Source organism: Uloborus diversus, chromosome 6 (assembly GCF_026930045.1).
Source record: "Uloborus diversus isolate 005 chromosome 6, Udiv.v.3.1, whole genome shotgun sequence".
NCBI classification, from domain to species: domain Eukaryota; kingdom Metazoa; phylum Arthropoda; class Arachnida; order Araneae; family Uloboridae; genus Uloborus; species Uloborus diversus.
The window spans coordinates 167,346,912-167,365,043 of NC_072736.1; positions in this window are offsets into that span (position 1 = coordinate 167,346,912).

Consider the following 18,132-nt stretch of genomic DNA (forward strand, 5'->3'; position numbering starts at 1 on the left):
TCGACTTGAAAAATATTACGTAAGAATGAGTTTGGACCCCCGCCCCCAAGTAGGTGTATGTAGAGATTTTTCCAACCCCCCTCCCCCTTAGGACCCTTACGTAATTAATGAATGGCCCCTTACATCTAGGTCTTCAATTTCCAGTACTTTCTTTCGTAGTAAGTTAGAAGCTTTTTAAACTAACGTCTAAGGCAAAATTAATATTTTGTTAGAAGTTCAACTAGTAATATTCAAGGGTATTCCCATAGGGTATACTTCATATACGCCGTATACTCTCAAAAATTTTTCAGACATATAGCGTATACTCCAGCTTCAAAAATTTTCATTAATAATTCAGATTCTATCATCGCATTTTTAAACTTTCCTAAAGCAAAAAATATATATTTATGTTGACCCCATTTTCACAAAGTAACCTAATCTTATACATATAAAATCTGAGTATCTATCTATCTATGTCCAAGCTTCTTCTCCCGAACGACAGTGAACTGACCATCGAACCAGGTATCGATGGATTCGTCATCTTCCCGTCTTCATGTTTGGCTATTTAACATAATCCTCCGATAATAATTAGCGGAGATATCAATTAAAAATTATTAATTATGACTCTTAGATTTCAAAATCAAATCCCTATTTTTCGAAGGCTTTCCTCCATTCAAATTATTATTCAGTGCTTCAACTCAACTTTCCGGGTGAACGCTTTTATTAAAATTTACAGCGTGAAGAAAATCATTGAGATGAAAGATCTGTTGCCATTTCTTTTTCTCGAATATGAACAGGTAAAATTCTTGTTTTTGTTTTGGGGCTTTTCCTGTAATCAGGGGATTTAAATTGTTTACTTTTTTGGGGGGTTTTCCGCAATCTGCCGCAAAACTACACTGACTTTTTTTTTTTTTGGTTCAAGCCTGAGTGTTGAACTCGCGTCACTTGACATAACTTTTATTTTTGAGGTGGACCGTGCAAAGCCGGGCGACGCAGCTAGTTTCTTTATATTTCTTTACACTTTATAAATCAACTCCTTTTGAAAATACGCTGCACATGAAGAGTAGTTTATTAATCGTTACAGTGGTAGTTAATTAAGGTTCAGTTTCGAAACATAAGGAAAATATGAAACTTTAATTTTACCAGTTTTTTTTTCTTCTCCCTGGAAAACCCGGAACTCTTATCACCCTTGGGTTATACCCTCAAGAATTTCTGGACATATTATAAAATGATTGCATACACATATTGTGCATGATGGATTACTGGGAGTATAGCCTCAGAAAAATTAATGGGAACATCACTGTTGATAATTTTAACACATCACGCATGTATCGCCATTTTCACAGTCATGGCTTAGCCAGATATACTAAGAGATTTATCTTGCCTCAAAAAGAAAAACGAAGAAAAAAAAAATTTGAATTTTGTCATTTTGAATTCAAATTATGTTTTTCGCAATCACGAGTGTGTGTATGTAGGCGTGCGTGTTTGTGTGTGGGGGGTATGTGTGTTGGTGTGTAGGGGGTATGTGTATGTGTGTGTAGGCATGTGTGTTTGTGTCTGTGTGCTGGCATAAGTGTGTGGGTAGTTGTGTGTATGAATGTGTGTGTGTGGGGGGGGGGGTATGTGTGTGTAGGCATATGTGTTTGAATCTGTGTGCAGGCATGAATGTGTGGGAGTTGTGTGTTGGTGTATGTGTGTGTATGTGTGTGCGTGTGTGTGTGTAGTTGTGTATGTATGCGCGTGTGTGTAGGACATGGACGCAACCTGGAGACGGTTTTCGCTATAGGAGCAGCATCGTGAGGAGCCGGTCGGCGGTGACGGTGCGGAGGGTGGCGGTGGGGAAATAAAATGATAGGACGCCAAAACAGTCAAGTGAGAACAATAAGCAATCGTGATTGCTCAAAAAGAAAAAAGAGGAAACACACACTCGCACAAACACACAACAAAGTAATCAGAAACAGCACTAAATGCACAATTATCAAGAGGAAAGGTTTTTTCCAAGTTAAGAGCAAGATTTATTTGCTTTTCATTGTCATACTTACCTCAAGATAAATAATTGGAAAAAGATTAAAACTCATTCTCAGATCAATGCACAAATATTTTCTTAAGCTATCAAAGTGTAAATATTTGCTGGAGAGTATTGCTATCAGCTTAAAGCAGATTTCTTTTCGTTTTTCCCTGGGCGCACTTGACGTGTTTATTATTAGCAAAAGAAACGCGACCAAGAAACTTTATAACGAGTTAATTAAATTAATTAACTTTCGTAAGTTTAGATCGATTTTCCGATGCCGTGAGGGACTTAAAAGTTTTGCTTTATACTTTGTAAAAATAGTTAGGCTCAGAAATCAGTGCTCTTTTTATGATAAGTAAGAACAGTTGGGATTCAGAATGAATAATTCTTAGTTATACGAGAGTCATTCAATAATAATTAAGAGAAAAATTGGTGCGGGAAAAAGATTGTTGGTGGTATAAGTTTGATACATTTGGTATCTTAAGTTGCCATCACTGGGATGAGCTCTAATCAGCTGATTGATCGACATTGCTTTGTTCATGGCCCCACTAGATGGCGCTGACGCTTTACAGGCCTTGACAATTGATGATTTTTCTGTGTTAAACCGATGCAACTATAACCTTCTCTTGAAATTCTGGAAAAATTCGAAACATATGTTGCCCATTTTGACCGCAAGAGGCGCTGAAAGGAACCCGCGCATCCACCAATCAATGTCCACGTTTCAAAGTTTTTTTTATTTTTGATTGGACGTCAATGTCAATGTTTCAAAGTTTGTTTATTTTTGATTGGACGTCGATGGAAAACAGGGATTCCCTGTAGCGCCCTCTTTGTTGCCATGAATTCAGCAATTGTCACGGCCTATAAGCGTAAGCGAAATTTAGTGGGTCCATGCTCTATTTAACCTCAAAATTAAGCTAAACGATGTCGGGTCTTCTTGAAAATTCGACATTGGTTGAAGAATGTCCTGTGATTCGTTTTTTGGTTATTGATGGTGAAAAACCAGCGAATGTATACTCTAGAATTACTGAAGTGTATGATGAAAGTGGTATAAACAGTGGAATATTTTTTTATGAGTGGGTAGAACAGTTCAAAAGTCGTCGAGAATCTGTTGGTATATATTGTTACAAATCCTGTAAATAGTAATTATTGTAGTAACGTAACCTGTAAATAGTTTCCCGTAATGAATATACAACCCCTTTTCATATGGCTAAAGTGTACGATCCCCCTATTTCCTTTTTGTTCATTGATAAAATTTGATAACGGTCTACTATTTTCCAGAAGCGTGTGGAATATTTGAGAGATTTCTTTTCGGTGTGTATATAAACCGTTACGCTGGATAAAGAGGGGAGGTTTCGATTGAGATTTCGAACTGAGAGCGTATTTGCTATGTTTATTGCGAGGCATTTCGCTGTGTTGTTTTCGTATTTGGAAGTAAATACGTGTGTAAACGTTGAGTTTACGGTGTTGTGTGATAATTGCTTAATTGCTGATGAATAATTTAGCAGTTGTTGACGATCTTTCCTGTACATAGTGTAAATAAATTTCCTGTGTTTTTATCAAGAACTGTGTCTTTATTTCAAGAAAGTGGAAGTCGCGCCGGAATCCGTTACAATATTATTTTCGGGCATTGTTAAAAATTTTCAAGAAGAAGAACATTATTGTCTCATGTATGCAAATTAGTTTCATTACATAAGAAGAGGCATTTCTGTGTTTTGGTGTGATTGAGATTCTGAATTGCTAGTATGCTGCCTTTTATTTACGTTATAGTTGTTTTTAATAAAAATGTTACTGTTGTATAAATGCTTGATGTTTGTTTTAAACGACGAAACTGCAACTCTGCTATGTTGGAAATTTTTCCAACAGAATCAGTGTATGACGAACATCGAATTGGTCGGCCAATTGAAGTTTCAACTTTCTCACTTCTACCTCCAATGGATGGATTCCATCCCACATTGGGCTCTTTGGCAATGACACAGCTGACCTCCTGGCCAAGGAAGGTGTCACTGAAAATTTGGTGTCGAGAAGAACTTTGACCTTCTCGGAAATTTGTTCTAAAATGAAAACTTTGAACCAAGACCTATGAAAGACTCCTCTGACCCACCCCTGGGCAGTGGTGCTCTTTCCATCAAGGCGGATAGAGTCGTCCAAACAACAATCAGTAGGCTTGAAAGTGGGCACATCAAGTGCCTATCTTTTCATTTAGGTGAGAAAGTGTTTGAGACCTGTACTAAATGCAGATTGGTGCAGGCATCCATGGGCGCCCATATGCAAAGTTGCAAGGGGGGGGGGGGCTCAAATATTTCCCCCGTGGTTTAGCTGGATGTTTTCCCCGTGGAAACTGATTTCAGGACAAATTAGTCATTAAAATTTGACATGTGTTTGTGTGTCGGGGTTATGTGCATGTGTGTGTAGGCATATGTGTTTGTGTCTGTGTGCAGGCATGAATGTGTGGGTAGTTGCATGTATGTGTGTGTATGTTTTTGGGTGTGTATATGTGTAGGTGTCTGTATGTATGCGTGTGTGTATGTGTATGTGTGTGTAGGTGTATGATTTTGTGTGTGTATATGTGTAGGTGTCTGTATGTATGCGTGTGTGTATGTTTATGTGTGTGTAGGTGTATGTGTGTGTGTATGTGTAGGTGTCTGTATGTATGTGTAGTTGTGTATGTGTGCGTGTGTGTGTGTGTAGTTGTGTATGTATGCGCGTGTGTGTGGGACATGGATGCAACCTGGAGACGGCTTTCGCTAGAGGTGCAGCATCGTGAAGAGCCTGTAGACGGTGATGGTGCGGAGGGTGGCGGTGGGAAAAATCAAAAGACGCCAAAAACAGTCAAGTGAGAACAATAAGCAATCGTGATTGCTCAAAAAAAAATTAATTTGAGAGGATCTTTTATGATGTCAGAGGGCGGAGGTTTGGGAATTTATAAAAGGGTAAGTTTTCGAAGTCAATCGCCCCCTCTTTGAATATTTTCTGGATCCATCCTTGCCGTGGACCCTCCCCTTGTGTGTGCCACTGATTAGTGATTACTATTCTTATTTTTGTCGTAAAATAAAGAATAGAAACATTTTTTCGTAATCTTCCCAAGAGAGTGTAGCTCTGGGCTCCCCCCCCCCTTTTTTTTCTAAAGTCAAACATCCAAAAATTTTGAAATGGCGCGACAGTTAACCGAGAGGGCTCATAGTTACATTAAATGACTGCAGTTATACTTTGCTAGGAAACGCAGTGTGAGTGAACAATGTTGAAATACTGCAAAAAGATTTGCAACTTTGTGCGTCACAACCTTTGCAACTTTTATGTGCTCTCCCATTCAGCACAAGACATGGGTTATTGGTTTCGAAAGATACACTGCTACAGTCTAACTATAGTGCCTAGAAAGAGGCACTATAAGATAAATAAATACCTTTGTGCTGAAAAGTAAAGTCTGACAAAACAACGTAAGTAGAAGCACAAATTTGTAAATTACAACAGACACGTGTTTCGGCGTTATAAGGAACGCCTTTTTCAATGCAAAAAATAATGAGCTTATGGATGAAAAGACATTTTAGAGGCACTATAGTCTAACTCTCTTATAAGGAGCATAAGGGGACCGCAACATTTGCTCGTTAAAACCGAGTGCTCGTAAAAAACAGGTTCGTGAAAAAAAACGGGAAAATTCATTAAATTTGCTTTTGTTTCTTCTTTTTAATATCTGTATAGTTCCGCAGAAGTTGGTTAATTTTCTTTGAACTATATGAATGTCTCTTTCTCGTGTCATTATTTTTGAGGAATACGTATATTATATACACATATATAATTTTTAAATGCTTCTTTACACCACAAATTAAAAAAAGGGCCACTATCCCTTGTTCTCGGGACTCATCACTGAATTTCGGTTGACTTCAGAATGTTATAGGATTTTTCCGAAAAAGACTAAGCTATGCTTTTACTAAGGGTTAGTTAAAAATATATTAATATTATTATAATAAATAATTTTGATACATTTTATTGCATTTACTGAAATTTATTTCGAATTGTTGTTTCAATATAACTTCAACATTATAAGTTTATGCTATTCAATGACCCCTAGTAAATGGGCGATTCTCGAAAAAATGTCCCTTGCATAACGCTAAGTTTTTCATTTTTTCCATCTTACCAAAGCCTTCAAAAAATAATGCTGTTGGGGAATAATACATGCTTTTACATGCTATCAGAGCATGACAGTTAATCCCATATTTAATTAATAGTTACTTGAATAAAATTAAAAACTTAGCGTTATGCACGGGACATTTTTTCGAGAATCGCCCAAATACAGCTTCTGTCGGTGCGCGCGAGTGCCATTTCTCCCCCAACCCAGGGGCGTAGCTAAGGGGGGGGGGGTTTGTCCCCAACCGCCCCCCCCCCCGAAAAGTTAGTCTCAAAAAAAAAGAGAAAAAGAAGAGAGAAGAGAAAGAAAAAAAAAGAAAAGGAAAAAATTCCAAGCGATTATATATATATTATCGCTTGAAATTTTATATATATATATTATATATATATATATATATATATATATATATATATATATTTATATATATATATATATATATATATATAAAAGAAGTAACCCCCCCCCCCCCCGCCGAAAGTCGGGTCTAGCTACGCCACTGCCCCAACCCCTTTTGGCCGTTTTCGAACGTGATAAAATGAACTTATTATTCCCCAAAGAATTAAAAAGCAAAGAAATTATTGAAACCAATTTTTAAAAAAGCTAATGCAACAGAACAACAGGCGCTTCACGTTACGCTATGTGGGGATTTAAAATTATTGCTAAGCCTTGTGCTTTTCTTATTTGTGCTGCGTGAACTTCTTTTCAATTTTTCAATAAAACTAGAAAGTCGCCCGTCTGTGACGAGTAAAAATTGCTTCTACTCTTCTACATTTGAACGAAGCCATTTCCTGCTTGGTGATATTTTGATGGTTGAAATTGTAACCCTAACTCCAGTGGATGAACCCCAAACTCCAGTAGGTTAGCGGTTATTGTTGACCATTTTTTCGTTTCTTCATTCCCCTGAAATAACACAGTCTTATCAGTAAAACAGTTAAGTTGCCGGATCGAGTTCAGCCTTGTCACGATAAAGCCTTTCCCTGCATGTTAAACATGACCAAAACATATTATCAAATTATCATGCCGTGGCGCGAGTTTTATTGTTGAAACTCGCGGGTTACTCGATCATTGGCTATTTTTTATATGAGGATGTGAGTGTGACACGGTGGAAAGCAAGTCACTCTGTACCTTGTCCAAAATTACATAACAATAGAAGTCATAATAGAATTTTCCAGGAAATTGCAAAAACTTAAGATGGAATGTCAAACATCATGAAACTGAATTCAACTATAGAGAAAAGTTTGTTTCATCACAATCGACAATAACTCTCATTTTCAGAAAACCGCGCATGCTTCAATTGTTTTTGATTTCCTTGGGAGGAAGCTTTAAAAATGTCAAATCAAAACTGGAAAAATGGCTCATTTTGAAATTTAAATGAGAAACTTGTAAGGAAAAATGCACAGAAGACAGAAAACGTCTTTTGAAGACCAGCAGGTGGGGTTTTCGAATTCATAAAATTTGGTAAACAGCTTTTTTTTTTGAAAACCGAATCGGTGGCAGTAAGTCGAAAAAATTAACTTAGTTTCGTACAGATCTGGGATTTCAAGGTCACTTTATCTTGCCTCAAATAAGATTTTTACAAGTTACTAAATTTTTAAGTTGTAAAACTTAGAAATTTAAATCTTCACGGTCACAAGTTAGTCTTGTGCCAATTAAGTGATTGCTTCAGAAAAAAGAAAATATCATCATGATATTTGGTAATTAAGTACTTTGTGACAGTATAAATTTAATATTTAAACAGTTTAAATTATAAGCGAGAGATGATGCAACTTTAGCTCTGGTTGGCTAGGTAAGGAATCATGGGAAAGCGCTCTCATTGGCTGATCGTAAAGCTGGTGGAAGCCTCTTTTCAGGTTTTGTAATTAATTTTAAATTTTATTAAATTGTAGTTAATTATTAATTTATTGTTTTTAAGAGTCACCCGAATGGGGAAATAAACAATGGTGATGAATTTTAACAGGAAATTTGAGAATATTTGTCAAGTTCCTGTATTAAAGTTTTGATTGTTGCTGTTAGTGTGTGAAAAGTATTTTGTTCAGAATGAGAGTTTTCTGAATTTTCAATAATTGGGTTTCTATCCATTGTTCTTGGTATGGTCTCAATTTTTCTGGCAATTATTTCAGTGTTTTTGTCACATTTAATAGAGTTTGCAGGATTACCTTGGGAGACTTTTCTTTATTTATTTTTTTACGTCAATTATTGAAATCAAATTTAAAATCTAAAAGTCACGTTAAAATATTATAACATATTTCTGAGTCAAAGGCTCTAAAGCTCCCGGAATCGGAGTTGGATATTATCCCTCAGAGCCCACAACTCTGCCAGGAGTACGGAGTCGGACTGGTTTGGAGAAAACGAGTCAGAGTCAAAGGCTCTAAAGCTCCCGGAATCGGAGTTGGATATTTTCCCACAGAGCCCACAACTCTTCCAGTGCTAAGGAATCAGAGCTGGAGTCAGAGCTGGAGTCGGACTGGTTTGGAGTAAAGGAGTCGGAGTCAAAGGCCAAGCTCCCGGAATCTTAATTGGATATTTTTCCACAGAGCCCACAACGCTTCCAGTGCTACGGAGTCAGAGTCGGACTGGTTTGGAGTAAAGGAGTCAAAGGCTCTAAAGCTCCCGGAATTATAGTTGGATATTTTCCCTCAGAGCCCACAACTCTGCCAGGGGTACGGAGTCGGATTGGTTTGGAGAAAAGGAGTCAGAGTCAAAGGCTCTAAAGCTCCCGGCATCGGAGTTGGATATTTTCTCTCAGACGCCACAACTCTGCCAGTGGTATGGAGTCAGAGTCGGAGTCCGACTAGTTTTGGGGTGAAGGAGTCGGTCCCGGAATCGGAGTTGGATATTTTCCCACAGAGCCCACAACACTTCCACTGCTACGGAGTCAGAGACGGAGTCGAACTGGTTTGAAGTAAAGAAGTCGGAGTCGAAGGCTCTAAAGCTCCCGGAATCGGAGTCGGTCATTTTCCCTCAGACTCCGCAGCACTGATTTGGATAAGCTCCCTCATTCAGCATAGTCACTTAACAAAAAAAAAAAAAGAAACGTGTTACACTTTGTTCCCGGAAGTCTTCCATTTCTGTTACCATTAAACGGAAGGCAAGAGTGTCATTTCCTGTAATATTTATCCTATTCATAAACTGCCATCAAAGCCTCAACTAAGCGAGAAGGTGCCTTAAAAATCTCTCGGCGTCCAATTCCCCGGCACGGGTGCCAACTGGGACGGGATCCAAGCGAAATGCAAAGAAATCAAACGAAATAAAGAAAGAAACGTTTCGTGTAAGAATATACCGAAAAAGAATGCTTCCTACTGACTCAACGGAGACGTGAAAAGCTGACGATTTGTTCTTGAGTTGGAGCCTTTGTTTTACTTTCCTGCTTTTATTTATTTATTTCTTTATTTTATTTATTATTATTATTATTATTATTATTATTTTTTTTTTTTTTGCGACCCCAGTTAATGGACTTATTCGGTACTTGATCGTAGTGAATTAGTTGCATTTTATTGTCATACTAGTGGTACCCGCACGGCTTTGCCTCTAGTAGAAAATTAAAAGGTCATTTGGTTCGTCTGTATGTTTACAAATAATGGATGATGAATTTCTCGCCAATTTGCTGTATTCATTTGCTTGCCCATGTTACGGTTCCACGTTATGATAATTTAGTAATTTAATCGTCCACGTTGTGATAATTTGCTCGGTAAAATTTTCTTAAAATTGGAATAAAAAAAGAACAAAATCGAATTTTTGAAAAATCCCTTCGAGGTGCACACCCATGTGCTACAAACTAATTTTGTACCAAATTTCATGAAAATCGGTCGAACGGTGTAGCGCTATGCGCGTCAGAGATCCAGACATCCGGACAGAGAGAGAGAGATCCAGACAGAGAGACTTTCAGCTTTATTATTAGTAAAGATTATACGGTTTTTACAAAGCTTTTACATTATTGAGGTTCTCTCATCCATGGTTTTTTTTTCTATCAACTGGTATTTCAACTACATATTTTGTGAAATATATTTTTGCTCTTTAATTTTCTTTTCGGGCTTAAAAGCATTAGATTTTTTTCCATCGTAAATGTTAACACATCGTTCATCGATGAAAATCATAGCAGGTATCAAAAATTTAAAAAGAACCATAAATTATTTTGTCTTTTTAAAGAATTTTTAAGCAAAACAATCCTTGGAAAAAGACTTAAAAAGTTCCATTGAAACTAAAAATAATACACTAAATAATCAAATTAAGCTATTAAAAGTAAAATACTCCACTTATTACTTAAACAAGCTACTAAATAACACGTATTAAATATTAAATTAAAACAATACTCCAAATCAACTTTTAATGCTCGATTAATGCGTAAAATACACGGAGAAATAAGCATACTGAATCCAAAAATCAACATTGAAAGTTAAACTAAAATGTAAAATTAGGAAAAGAGGAACCCCCATGGAGACGATGCAAATGCATGTGTTCATTTTTTGTTAACAAGTAACCAAGACAAGTAACATACCAAAACGGAAAAGTAAAGCTTGACCACGGAGAGATGGCGGATGACCTTGAAGCGGAAACATTATTTGTATCAGGTAGAATCAGCCACAGTGTTGCCAGATGGTCAAAACCAGATTTCCCCAATTCCCTTCCAACTTTTCCCCAAAAAGCGATGTTTTCTATCAAAATTCCCCAAATTCAAAAATTATTTTTCAGGCAATTATTTCATAAAATGAATCGACTTCCTCTGATTTTTTTGTCTCTTGAAATTCCCCCCCCCCCCCCCAAACAGCCAAATTTTCTTATAAAATTCCCCAACTTTTTTTTTCTTCCCATTTTCGCTTTGTTTAAAAAAATCTATCTTTTTTTATCTTTAGTAACTAATAATAAAGCTGAAAGTCTCTCGCTCCGAATCTCTCTCTCTCTCTCTCTCTCTGTCGGGATCTCTGTGACGCACATAGCACATAGACCGTTTGACTGATTTTCATAAAATTTGGCAAAGAATCAGTTTGTAGCATGTTGGTGTGCACCTTTAAGCGATTTTTCGAAAATTCAATTTTGTTCTTTTTCTATTCCAATTTTAAGAACATTTTCCCGAGCAAAATTATCATAACATGTACGAGTAAATTACCAAGTTATCATAATGTGGAACGGAACCGTAACGTGGGCAAGTCAATTGGCGAGAAATTCATCATTCATTATTTGTAAATATACAGGGGAACCAAAATACCTTTTAATTTTCTACTACGGGCAAAGCCGTGCGGGTACCAGTAGTCATAAATACAAGCACCTGACCGAAAGATAAGAAATAACCAAATATTTTTTTTTTCTGCTCGCATTTACTACTCTGCTTCTGTATGTACATTTAAACTATGGTTTTGTATGTATTTATCCAAGAACATTCTTCATTATACACTTAATTTTGCCTGTTTCACGTATCAACTAGTAACTCACGCAGAACTATTAATGCGAATTCTGTAGCATAATATTCCACATAATATGAAATGTGAATTCCATAAAGTTGAGCAAAGCTAAACCAACGCTGTTTGATACAAACAATGTAACTATCTGATGTCAAGACGCAAATTTAATTACAATTTCCCCCCCCGAGGTTCCCCCCCCCCCCAGGTTTTCCCCAAGAAAAAATTTTTCCCCAAAGAATTCCCCTCAAAACCCATTCCTTCAAAATTTCCCCAGAGAGCACCAGATTTCCCCAAAATGGGGAAATTTCCCCCAATCTGGCAATACTGATCAGACAGAAAGTGTCGAGTAGTAAGAGGCGCGCTCTCGCTGATTCTATCTATTACAAAGTAATAACAAGCCCCTTATTACAAATGATGTTTCCGCATCAAGGGCATCTGCCATCTCTCCGTGGTCAAGCTTTACCGACAACTGTCCTAATTTGACTTTCAATTCTCTTGAATTCTGAGAATCGAAAGCAATCGAAGAACAACACTGCCATGGGCAGGTAAACGGCAATATCTGCAGAAAGCAGTTTTCGAGATATTTGAAGAAACGCGTTTTGTATTCAGTACTAGCAATGGGGTTGTTTCCTTCAGTCAAAAGTAGTACTTTTAGTCACTGAAATTGATAGAATAAGCAAAAAAAAAAAAAACATGGACCCAGAAAATTCTTTCATTTTCCCTACAGTTATTTCTTAATTAATTTTTTAAAATGTCCGATTTTTCAAACAAGGCGTGGTCTTGATGACGTCACAAATGATGCTCTTTGCCGCATCTTTCTACTACGTTTCCACGTTATGATAATCAAGAAGCGAATTAAAATTGCGCTCTACGCTTGCTATCAACCATATCGCTGCCAATAAACGTGAGTAAAGATGCGAATTAAATATTTTGCTCTGTGAATGGCAACACAGAATGGCGTTTCATCATTTGCGACGTCATCGGACAAAAGCATAAACATTGAAAGCGCGCCGATTTAAGTATTTTTCTAAAAATATTAAATTTAAATAACTTATTTAAAAAAGGTTCAGATCCTATTTTTTAAACATGCTCTTTCAGAAAAAAATACTTTTAAAATTTTGGAAACGACCCCATTGGGAGATGTTTTAATTAGACCTCTTTTTGGCACTTTTTTTCCAGCTGAAACCGAATAAGCAAGCTCGTACAATAAAACTAACGTACAATAGATGACAAAAATGAAAAAAAAAAACGAAAAATAAAAAATTTGCAGATATTGCTTTTTACCTGCTCACGGCGGGGTACTGTTGTGGGCAGATACATGGCAGTAACTGCAATTTTTCAATTTTCTTTTTTGCATGTTTGTCATTCTGCTGAGAAAAAAAAGCGGGAAAAAACCGTCTAATTAATTAGTAAATCAATTACCTTTCCTATTGTTGGTATTGAATCCAAAACGTGTTTCCTCAAATGTTTCGAAAACTCATTTGTGCAGATACTGCCGTTTACTTACACACGGCAGAATATACACGTCTTCATTTTTCATTAAAGTTTAATTAACACGTCTCAGAACTGCGTATGCGCAACTGAGTGGTTGTCTGGTGACACTGAAGCCAACTGGTTGTGTATGGATGGAGAAATCATTTCTCTAAAGCAGAATAAGTCCCAAGATGACTGGAGCAAGCCCTTAGAGCCACAGAGAGTTCTCGTTACTGTGAAGCCGCAAATGCGCTATGTTGCACAGCGAAACATGGAACAGAGTTAAAACGCGACATTAACAAACATTGTGTTTGCCAGACATTGGCAAATTGGCATAATATTGCTTCCACGAATAAGGGACATTCCACGCAAAAGCACACATTTTGTCCAGCACGTAGCAGCTCTGTGTTTCATTTCAAAACATGTTATAAACGAAATGGGGACGTTTCCGAGATTTTAAAAGTATTTTTTTTTTTTTGAAAGAACATGCTTAAAAACATAGGTTTTGACCATTTTTTAAATTATTTGACAAAGTTTACTATTTTTAAAAAAAAATTTTAATCGGGGAGCAGATTCAATTTTATTTTTTACATGACATCACAAGTGATGAAATGCCATTCACTAATGCCATTAGAGCAGAGCGCAATATTTAATTTGCATCTTTACTCACATGTACTGGCAACGATATGGTTGATAGCAAGCGTTTAATTCGCTTCTGAATTACTTTAACGTGGAAACGCGGTAGACAGCAAGTGTAAGCATTCAGCTCGCCAGTGGGTTACGCGCCAAAGTTCATCACTTGTGACGTCATAAAGACCACGAATTGTTTGAAAAATCGGACTTTTAAAAAATGAATTACAAATTAAATGTTTTGAAAATAAAAAAAAATTTCGTCGCTCCATGCTTTTCTTTTGAGCAATCACGATTGCTTATTGTTCTCACTTGACCGTCCTTGACGTTCCGGTTCCTTTTTCAGCTTGGACCAGTGCCTCTGCAGCACCACCGCCCGCCGTCCTCCAGGCGCGGCTGTCCCCCGGTCCTGAGCTTTTCCTGGTCGGAGGCGTCCATGTCCTACACACACACACGCTCACACAAATACAAACACACGACTTCACACATTCCTACACACACTCCTACACACACACACATACACACACTCATGCCTGCACACAGACACAAACACACATGACTACATACACACACACACACACGCGAACGCCTACACACACACACGGAACGCCTACACACACACACATGAACGCCTACACAAACACACACGAACGCCTACACGCACACAACACTCACTCACACACACACATGCATACATACACTTACGCACACACGCACCCATACACATGCGCCTACACAAACACACACGCTCGTGATTGCGAAAAACATAATTTAAATTCAAGATGCCAAAAATTCAAATTATTTTTTTTTTTTTTTTTTGCTCATTCTATCAACTTCAGCGACTAAAAGTAATACTTTTGACTGATGGAAACAACCGCATTGTTTTGCCCAAAAAATCTCACATTTAAGGCAAAGGGATTCAAGTGGACATATTCAAGTTTTGAGTAAAACGCGTATAAAGATTACGTCCTAGGTAGGCTTTCATTTAATTTTTCTTTTTTCTAAATCATGCTGTATAGTAGCAATTACCAGGGCTACTAGTGCCATCTCTTGCCCCAAGACAGAGGGGGTCACCTACCATTTGTACTGGTTATCTCTAAATTTTAAATTTTGCCCACTTGCATCCCTTTGCTTCCCACTACCTCATTTGATCTTAGTCAAACTTTTTTTTCGTTTATTACATTCTTTTTACTATAACTTCTTTACTAATAATAAAGCAGAAAGTCTCTCTGTCCGGAGGATGTCTGGAGGATGTCTGTAGGATGTCTGTGACGCGCATAGCGCCTAAACCGTTCGGCCGATTTTCATGAAATTTGGCACAAAGTTAGTATGTAGCATGGGGGTGTGCACCTTAAAGCGATTTTTCAAAAATTCGATGTGGTTCTTTTTTTATTCCAATTTTAAGAAAAAAAACTATCATAAATTACGAAATGATCATAACGTGGAACCGTGACATGAGCACAAGCCAATTGGCGAGATACGAAATTATCATAACGTGGAACTGTAACGTCGGTACAAGCCAATTGGCGAGAAAATTCACCATACATTATTTGTAAATATACAAGTGAACCAAAAGACCTTTAATTTTTCTATTACGGGCGAAGCCGTGCGGGTGTCACTAGTTCTAAATAAAATTTAAAACTGTCACGTGCAGGTGAAAATGTCTGATTTTCCGAGGAATAGCCCAGTTTCCGTTTCTTTTTGGAAATAGCGCTCAAATATACCATGAAACCCCGATCTTACGTCTCCCGAATCTACGTTTTTCTCGCATTTCAAGTTCCGTATACTAATAATGTTAATTTAACCCGAATTGTAAGTTTGCTCTTGATGAATTTTCTGCATTTTTTGTTTTTCCTGGGAAGTAAAAAAAAAAAACGATCTAAACTAAGCAATATGTTTCGTTTGTGCTTTTCTAAAGATGATCCTCGTTGTTGAAAGTTAATCAATGGAAACAGAAATGCTACTGTTCCACCTGTAGCCGACCTTTATTATGGACTTTTCGTACGCCAATGAAGATGAACAAGAAGAACCGGAAACACAGCCAGGGCCGTCCAAACAGGGGGGCGAGTGGGGCAATCGCCCCGGGCGCACGAAATGAGGGGGCGCTACAAGGCGCCCCCTCATTTTGTGTATCATAGATGCATAGTCAGAAACACACAAATCATTGCAATAATTTTCTATTTTTTTCCTAAGTGCGAGAAAATATTCCTCTCTCTGTCTCCAAAACATTTGTTTCTTTGTATCATTGAAGCAGACACAAATTCTGAGATTATAACTGTTTTGAATCAAACAAAAGACCCCCTTCTGCTTTGCAGTAACGTATCCAAAGAAAGGTTTCTGCGCTAGGGGGAGAGGTACAAAAGAAAAATCTGATACGAAATGGGGGTCCGGTCAACATTTTGAAACTTTTCGTTTTCGGACACAGCCTGTCCTGAACACAGCCTGTCCCTTCTTTCAATATTGCATTTAAGAGCTTACAAATAGTGAAATACTATTATCTGTCTCATGGAAACCAGGAAAAAAACTTGCTAAGTACTTCGATCCTGGAAGATGCTGCATTTACCTTGAGCTCAATGATTAAAGTCCATTATTGTGGACTATTTTCAACCTAAACGTCTGGATTCGCTACTAAACAATGATCTGAAATGGTATGTATAATGATGTTTCTTTTCGTAAAATATAGATATTAGACCTTTTAAAAAAGTTAGATTTTCTATCTTTTTTTTTTGAGCAATCACGATTGCTTATTGTTCTCACTTGACTGTTTTTGGCGTTCCTATGACTTTATTTTCCCACCAGCACCCTCCGCAGCACCACCGTCGACCGGCTCCTCACGATGCTGCTCCTATAGCGAAAGCCGTCTCCAGGTTTCGCCAATATCCTACACTTACACGCATACATACACGCACCTACACACATATACATACACCTACACACATACACACACAAAAACCTACACACATACACACAGAGACACACATATACATATATACACCTACACATACATACATACACCTACACACATACATACACCTACACACATACACAAACACATACACACACAAACACACACACCTATACACTCACATACACACAACTACCCACACACTCATGCCTGCACACAGACACAAACACATATGCCTACACACATACACCCCCTCACACACCTACACACATACCCCCTACACACAAACACACATACCCCCACACACACTCGTGTTTGCGAAAAACATAATTTGAATTCAAGATGACAAAATTCAAATTAATTTTTTTTTCTATTAGATTTTTGTTTTCTATGTATTTTACGTATCTTACATTTTCCCGATTTTACGAGTTTTTTTAAATCCAGTCCCTCGAGAAACGTAAAATCGGGGTTTCATGCACGTGAGAGGTAAACTTGATTTAAAAAGTGACGATTCAAAAAGATATTAAAAGAAAATAACTTGCATAACTTCACTATTAAAGTATCTTCCCAAGGTGATCGAATTTTTTTAACTTTTAGCTATAAATAAAATGCAAGAAAAAAATTAGTTTGTTCCATACATCAGAGCAGTGGCGTTCCTAGAAATTCATTTTTTGGGGGGGAGGGGGGGGGGGTGCATATCGTTCTTGTGATAAAAGAAGACATTTTTAGAATTACCACTCGTTGATTTATTTATTTATTTATTTTTTAATATCTTTTTTTCTGTTGGAAACTGCCTAAAGATTTTTAAAATTTAAATTATAAAAGTTACAAAGATTAATTATTCAGGAATAATAAAGAAACTATAAGTACACTTACGAAAATTGGTGAAATCTTCATTTAAAAATTTATAAAAAATAACACAATTGAATATACAGTCACAAAATGAAAGGATTAAAGCAGAGAATTTGTCAACATGAAATGTTCTGTACATAGTAGGTTTTACAAAGTTGCATTTATTCACATGACCAAGATTTCTTTTGTTACGTGTGTACCGAATTTCGCACAATTTCATGCAGTTGTTTTTGCTGTAGAGAGGACAAAAAAAAAAAAAAAGTCACACACATTTTCTAAAAATAGCCGAAATGAACTCAGCACACCTCAAAATATGCAAATCCGTCAAAATTCGAAAATTTTCACGAAACCAATACTTAGAAGAAAGTAAATATTTACTAATAATAAAGCGGAAAGTCTCTCTGTCTGGATGTCTGTAGGATGTCTCCGACGCGCATAGCGCCTAGACCGTTCAGCCGATATTCATGAATTCGGCACAAAGTTAGTTTGTAGCAAGGGGGTGTGCACCTTGAAGCGATTTTTCGAAAATTCGATTTTGTTCCTTTTTTATTTCAATTTTATAAAAACATTTTCCGGAGCAAAATTATCATCATAAGGTGGACGAGTAAATTACGAAATTTTCATCACGTGGAATGGGAGAGCGAATGAACATAGCCAATTGGCGAGAATTTCGTCATCCATACACAAGCGAACCAAATGACCTTTTAATTTTCTACTACGGGCAAAGCCGTGCGGGTGCCACTACTATTGTAATAAATAAATA